Consider the following 6,000-nt stretch of genomic DNA (forward strand, 5'->3'; position numbering starts at 1 on the left):
TTCCAATATAGGTGCAGAACCTCACAGTTTACATTGAAGTTGGACATTTTTGTTGCATTTAAAGAGAAACACTGATCAAATCTTTAAACTTTATATTTCCGGAACGTGCTAAGCCCTGACAGTGTGAGCCAGTCACTCTGGGAGGTTCATCTTCTTTACTCCTTCTAGACTTAATGGAACCACCCCCAGTGGACTACTCTGTGCAGTATGTCCCAAACCATAGAAACTCGACCTCAGTGGATGCTGTAGAATTAGTTATGACACAGTTATAGCCCAGGAGCCTCGCATCATGGTTCCTATTAGGCCCCCATGATCCTGTCAGACCCATTGATCCCAAGAACAGTTTGGAGCTTTCAGAGCATAAACTGTGATTCTGTGTTACAATAAGATTTTTTGTGGTTGTTTCATATTAAAAGGCCAGCTGTTTGCATCCATAAATGTTCCACGGTATAGTGGATGGAGCGCTGGACCTGGAATGGTCTAGAGTGACTCACCTCTTAGAGCTTTGGTTTTCATTTCTGTAAAACTAGGGTAATGTTTATGTGTCTCAGTTTGTAAGGTTGTTGAGATGAGTGGAAGTATTTTATAACCAAGTCACCTTCCAGGTGAGCAGTGTGTATCAGAAAGAGAAATGGAAAACCAGTTAAGAAGCTATTCTACCAGGAAGGGCAGGGTAGGAACTTGCATAGTAACTGTGAGCTTGGAAAGCTGGGAGGAGAGACCATGGAGGCAGGATTGTGGGGACTGGCACTGAGTCAAAGAAAGAGGAGTTTCTAATAAGATGACAAAGTCTTGAACATGAGTGTTGCCAGGGACTGAAGCAGACCACACCAGAGAGTCAGGTTTAGGGAATACTGACTTGGGTGACAGGAGCATCGTGGTGGATTAGTTGGTGAATGGAGTTCCAGAAAGTAGCTCAGGAAGGAAATAAAAAAGGGCTGGAGAAACAGGCTGGAGTGTCATTTTGTTACAGCTGATAGCTGAAACCATGAGGAGGGCTGATGAGGGAGAGCATAGGAAGGAAAAGATTGTCTTACCTTTATGCCACCTTCCCCCTCCTGCCAAATATTTATTTTTATTTATTTTTTTAAAGAATCAGTTGTTTTTTTAAGATTTTATTTGTCAGAGAGAGAGAAAGCCCAAGCAGGGGGAGTGGCAGGCAGAGGGAGAAGCAGGCTCCCTGCTGAGCAGGGAGCCCGATGCGGGGCTCCATCCCAGGACCCTGGGATCATGACCTGAGCCGAAGGCAGACGCTTAACGGACTGAGCCACCCAGGCGTCCCCCTCCTGCCAAATATTTAGAGGGAAATGAATAGAGAAAGAGGTTACAGTGTAACAACAGAATTTGAGTATCTCAACACAAAAGTTAGAGGGAATTTCAACAAAGGGAATTCAGAAAAGAGGAATGGGGACATGGTCAGTAATGGCGAAGGTTTTGAAGGTCTGAGGACAGTGAGGGTACAGAAAAGGTGGTCACTGATGAAGCGGAAGGGGAGGTAAGCTGATGGGTTTTCTACGCAGCTGTCAGTGTCTGTGGGGGTAGGCATGGGGCCACATACCCTGCAACGATTGAGATCGTCTTGTTTTCTTCCGGCCAGTGCCAAGAGCTGTTCCATTCTGCCATTTGATTCAGGACTTCCTGAACATCAGGCACGGTGCTTAGTGCTGACATCATCCTCAACAACCATGCAGTTATATCATTCCCGTGTTGTAGGTAGCTTGAGGGGTTAAGTACCTCGCCCCATGGGTCTGAGGCCACTAAGTGAAGTAGTTGGAAGTGAAACCCGAGACAGGCTGACTGAAGCCACTCAACATCGGAAGCTGTTTCCATTGCACACCATGATACCTTGTCTTTGGTGCTCCAGCTTCCTGTGCCAACCTCTGTCTGCCTTCAGGAGTGCAGCACCCTTCTAACCTTATTCCGGCTAAAACAGGCTCTAAGAGGAGCACCTGGGTGGCTCAGTCGTTAAGCGTCTGCCTTCGGCTCAGGTCATGATCCCAGGGTCCTGGGATCGAGCCCCACGTCGGGCTCCCTGCTCGGCAGGAAGCCTGCTTCTCCCTCTCCCACTGCCCCTCCTTGTGTTCCTTCTCTCACTGTCTCTCTCAAATAATACATAAAAATCTTTAAAAAAATAAATAAAATAAAACAGGCTCTGAGAAATATCCAAAATGGACAGTGTGTGGCACTTTGGGGGAATGTGTTTGATTTGCAGTCCAAAGGCCTGGGTGAATCAAACCTTGGCTATATAGTTTCATATCTGCGTAACTTGAGGCAAGTCATTTACTGTAAAAGTTATTTATTCTTTGGGCCTCAGTTTCCTAAGCTGCAGAATGTATTTGAAAGTGGATTTCAACTGTGTGGTGCAAGGCCAATGTAAGATGTGACCTTACTGTGAATTTAAGTCCATGTGTTGTAGAGTTCTTTATATTTGGGGAATTTTAATTATAATTCAGTTTTATTCATTGAGCATCATTTGCATGCAAGAGTTTTTCTGGAGAATTGTAGGTGAGTATAGACCTGGAGAAACTTAATCAGGAGAAAATGTTTTGTTTCTTGGAAAAAGAATTTCCAACAGAAAGAACCAGAAAGGATATTACTTTCCAGGTAGGGCTATGAAAGACCATTCTCAGTGTATCTAAAATAGGAAGAAGGAAACAATTTTGTTCTTAGGGATGAAGAAAATGGCTGGTATGAAACAAAGTAGCAACAATCTTTGACACAAAGCTTTGGCATTTCCAAGCTTCAGTTCATTATTTCCCTTTCCATCTGTAGTATTAGCACATTTAGCAAAAGGGAGGGTTGTATTCAGCCTCATATTCTTTGAGTCACAGCCTAACTTTGGTCAATGGCTGACTCCCGTTTTTCAGATCAGGGGAAAAATACTCTTTATGCCAGAAAGGGAATAATAATATCACAAATAAGGGAAGACAAAGTGCCATGAATTTTGGAAATGAAATTTGCTATGAAATGGTATTCTTGAGCCTTCTACATGTCACGGTAATTCAGTTGCCAGCATCATTCTTTAGAGGACTGAGAGGGAAGCTCAGTTATAGGATGGATGGATGGATGGATCGGAGAAAGGAAAAAGGAAGGGAAGGAGGGGAGGGAAGGAAGAAAAAAGAAAGAAAGAAACGAACAAACAACTATCAGGAAATACTAGCCTGAATATAAAAAGCATAAATTGAAAAATGTAAAATTAGATTAAACCATTGTTGATACACCCCTGGGTATTATACACAGTTTGCACTTTCCACCTTTGTGAACAGCAGAAAGCTTAGAAATTTCAAATGATCCAAATTAGGGTACTCACGAGACTCTACACATTCCACTGTCCCCAGAAGTGTGACGGTTGAGTGGCCGAGTGCCCCTGGTCAGGCATCATTCTTGCAAGTATGGATGAGCCAACAGGAAATTCAGTAGAGCCACCCAAGAGAAATGTATTAATAGAAATTGCTTTGTCTGTTTTCTAATGAGCTTTTAAAAAGGAGTATGTACTTTGGAGGGTTTTTTTTTTTTTTTGTAAATGGAACTCTTGCGCTAAAGTTCTCCTGCACATTCATTGCCATGCCATGTTAAGAGCAATAAAAATATGTAGCTTCCCCCCCCGCCCAGCTCATTTGAATTGCTCTTTGTTGTACTTTGCTACAGCTGAGGGTTGTTTTTGTCCCGAGGGTGGGTGGTAAGCGAATGGAATCGAACAACCTCGGAATGGGACTAGAGGTGAAACTAGCCAGAGCTCTTGAATCCTGGGTCAGAACCCAGTGATGCTAGGCAAAAAAGCTCAGTTTCCAGCAGCTTCATGATCCAAAACATCTGTTTCTGTATTTGGCATCATTCCACTTTTTTATTTATAAAGAAGTTCCCATTCTGTCCCTTCTTTCCACTCCCCAGCACATGCATTTGTAATTACCTGGTTTAGTCTGTGTGTTTAATCAGCTTAAATTGAGAAGGTTGCCTACATCTGATTTCAATCTGAAGTGCTGGGCAGTTACCACCCTTGTGCCTGCCAAACTGAGCCTCTGCCAGAAAAAGGATAAGACTCACACCAGGCTATTTCCTAAAGAAGCCACTTGACTCAGATTAGATATTTAATTTCCTTAAAATATTGTTTTGGATCCAGGTTTCTGTTCTCTAATTGGGATTTTCTGATATAATTTAGGAATTTTGCTTATTTGTTGAGTTTCTTCCAGAATCCAGCTGGCATTATTCTAAATGCCTAAACCTCAAGGAAGTAAACTTCACTGTGGGCGCTGAGCATCATACTTCACTACTCTGAAGGATGGGCCAGGCTTAACGTTGTTCGTGGCTTTGTTAGGACCATTACACACACAGTGTGATTGCATTAATTTTGACGGAGAAGGGCTTCTAAGTTATAGGAGAAACCTCTGATCCAGAGGCACACGTCTCTTGAAATATTTTCCTGGATAAATTAAATTGAAGTAGAAAAAAAATTACTTTGCTTTAATCCCATTTTTATTTATGACATTAACATACAAACCAGGTTTCTAAATCTCCTCAGCTATGTTCACTTAAAACATCTCCCACTGACCATAGTTTGAGGTCTTAAATTCCCCCTGCCCCTTCACTGGGCCATAATTTCTGAATGGTAAAGAAGTAAGAATGTATAGCTGAGTTCTACGTTTTAAACCAGAGTTCTGGAGTTTAGAGGCTCCCAGCACTTTAAAAGCCTATAGGAGCCCCTTTATTTGTTCGCAAAATTAGATTGACTGCTAAAAATCCCTTTGTATATTTTGGACATTGCTAAAACCATACATACCAGGCTGATGGACTGACATTCTACTGGGGTATTTTTAGTAGATTTACAAGCCTGCCTCAGGCCATATACAACCAGCATGCTGGAAGCAAACCAATGCGGACAACACAGTGGGGAGATGTTTAATAACCACATATATCAGGGCCTTTAAAAAGGTATTTTAATCGTGACACAACCACAGAACAGTCAGCTGGGTTGGGGTTACCATAGTATAGTCAGAAGTTTGTTTTGCAAGAAAATCATCAAAACCAAGGAAGATAAAGAGTAAAAAAGATTAATGGCAGAATGCTAAGCTCACTTGGTATAGTATTTCACACTGGGAATGGCTTTGTCAAAGGAACCACGGACATTTAACGTTGGCTTCCGAAGGTCCTGCCATTTCCTGCAAGGGCCCCTGGCAGCTCGGGCCTTCCTTTGTCCCAGACGATCTCTCCCATCCACGTGCTTTTCTACCTCTGGGGTGTCTGTGCTCTGATTCATGATGTGTTTATCTCAGAGTTTAAATCTTAGAGGCAACCTCATTTCTGCTTTTCTCACTCAGCTCTTGTACAGCAGCTCCGGAGATTGGCAATGGCCTCACCAGTTGTCAGTTTTCCTCTACTTAGAATTCTAACTACTCAGAGCTGCTGCGGAGGAACCCCCGCCGCTAAGAAGCACTGTATGCAAAGAGACCCATTGTTTACTCTTAGGTTTCAGTATTTCCACTCTTCAAAGTCAAATTAGGTATAGTCTGATTGAGTCATTTCTCAGATGTTTATTGAGCACCTGCTATAGGGCAAGCACTCTTCTGAGTGCTTTGAGTCTGTCAGAGAAGAACCAAGGATCCTGTTCTCCAGGTTGCTGAAGGGAAGGAGCTTGTTTGCAGCTTGTCCTTGTCAGGTACACTGAGTGACTGAGTACAGTGGGAAGAATCAGCCCCCGGAGAGCTTCCAGTGCCTTGCCTCACTCTCCTTGGTCTGTGATGGAGTGGAGAACGCTAATCCTCTGTCTGCTGCATGATGCTTCTTTGAATCTAATCTACGGTTCTCATAGGTCCGTCGTGATTCCTATTAGTATCTGGAGGGAAGGAGCTCCTGCCAGGAGCGGTATATTCGTGTCTGACCACTGTGGTTTTGATATTGGAAGGGGACAAAATGCAGATCTAGTGCTTGTTGGTATGGGGGAACAGAGAACCCCGCTGTGAAGATAGCCAAATGTGAAGGGAAGGGGGATCTTATGGTAAACCC

General features: G+C 43.2%; 1 protein-coding gene across 1 annotated transcript in view; it reads left to right on the forward strand.

The window, feature by feature from the left end:
* The window catches only part of RUNX1T1 (RUNX1 partner transcriptional co-repressor 1), a 109,420-nt gene that overhangs the window by 102,887 nt on the left and 533 nt on the right, over nucleotides 1–6,000 (forward strand). The window lies entirely within an intron of this gene.

This window comes from Eumetopias jubatus, unplaced genomic scaffold (assembly GCF_037043125.1).
Source record: "Eumetopias jubatus isolate StellerSeaLion01/CBP00866 unplaced genomic scaffold, mEumJub1_p1.0 scaffold_4, whole genome shotgun sequence".
Taxonomy (NCBI): domain Eukaryota; kingdom Metazoa; phylum Chordata; class Mammalia; order Carnivora; family Otariidae; genus Eumetopias; species Eumetopias jubatus.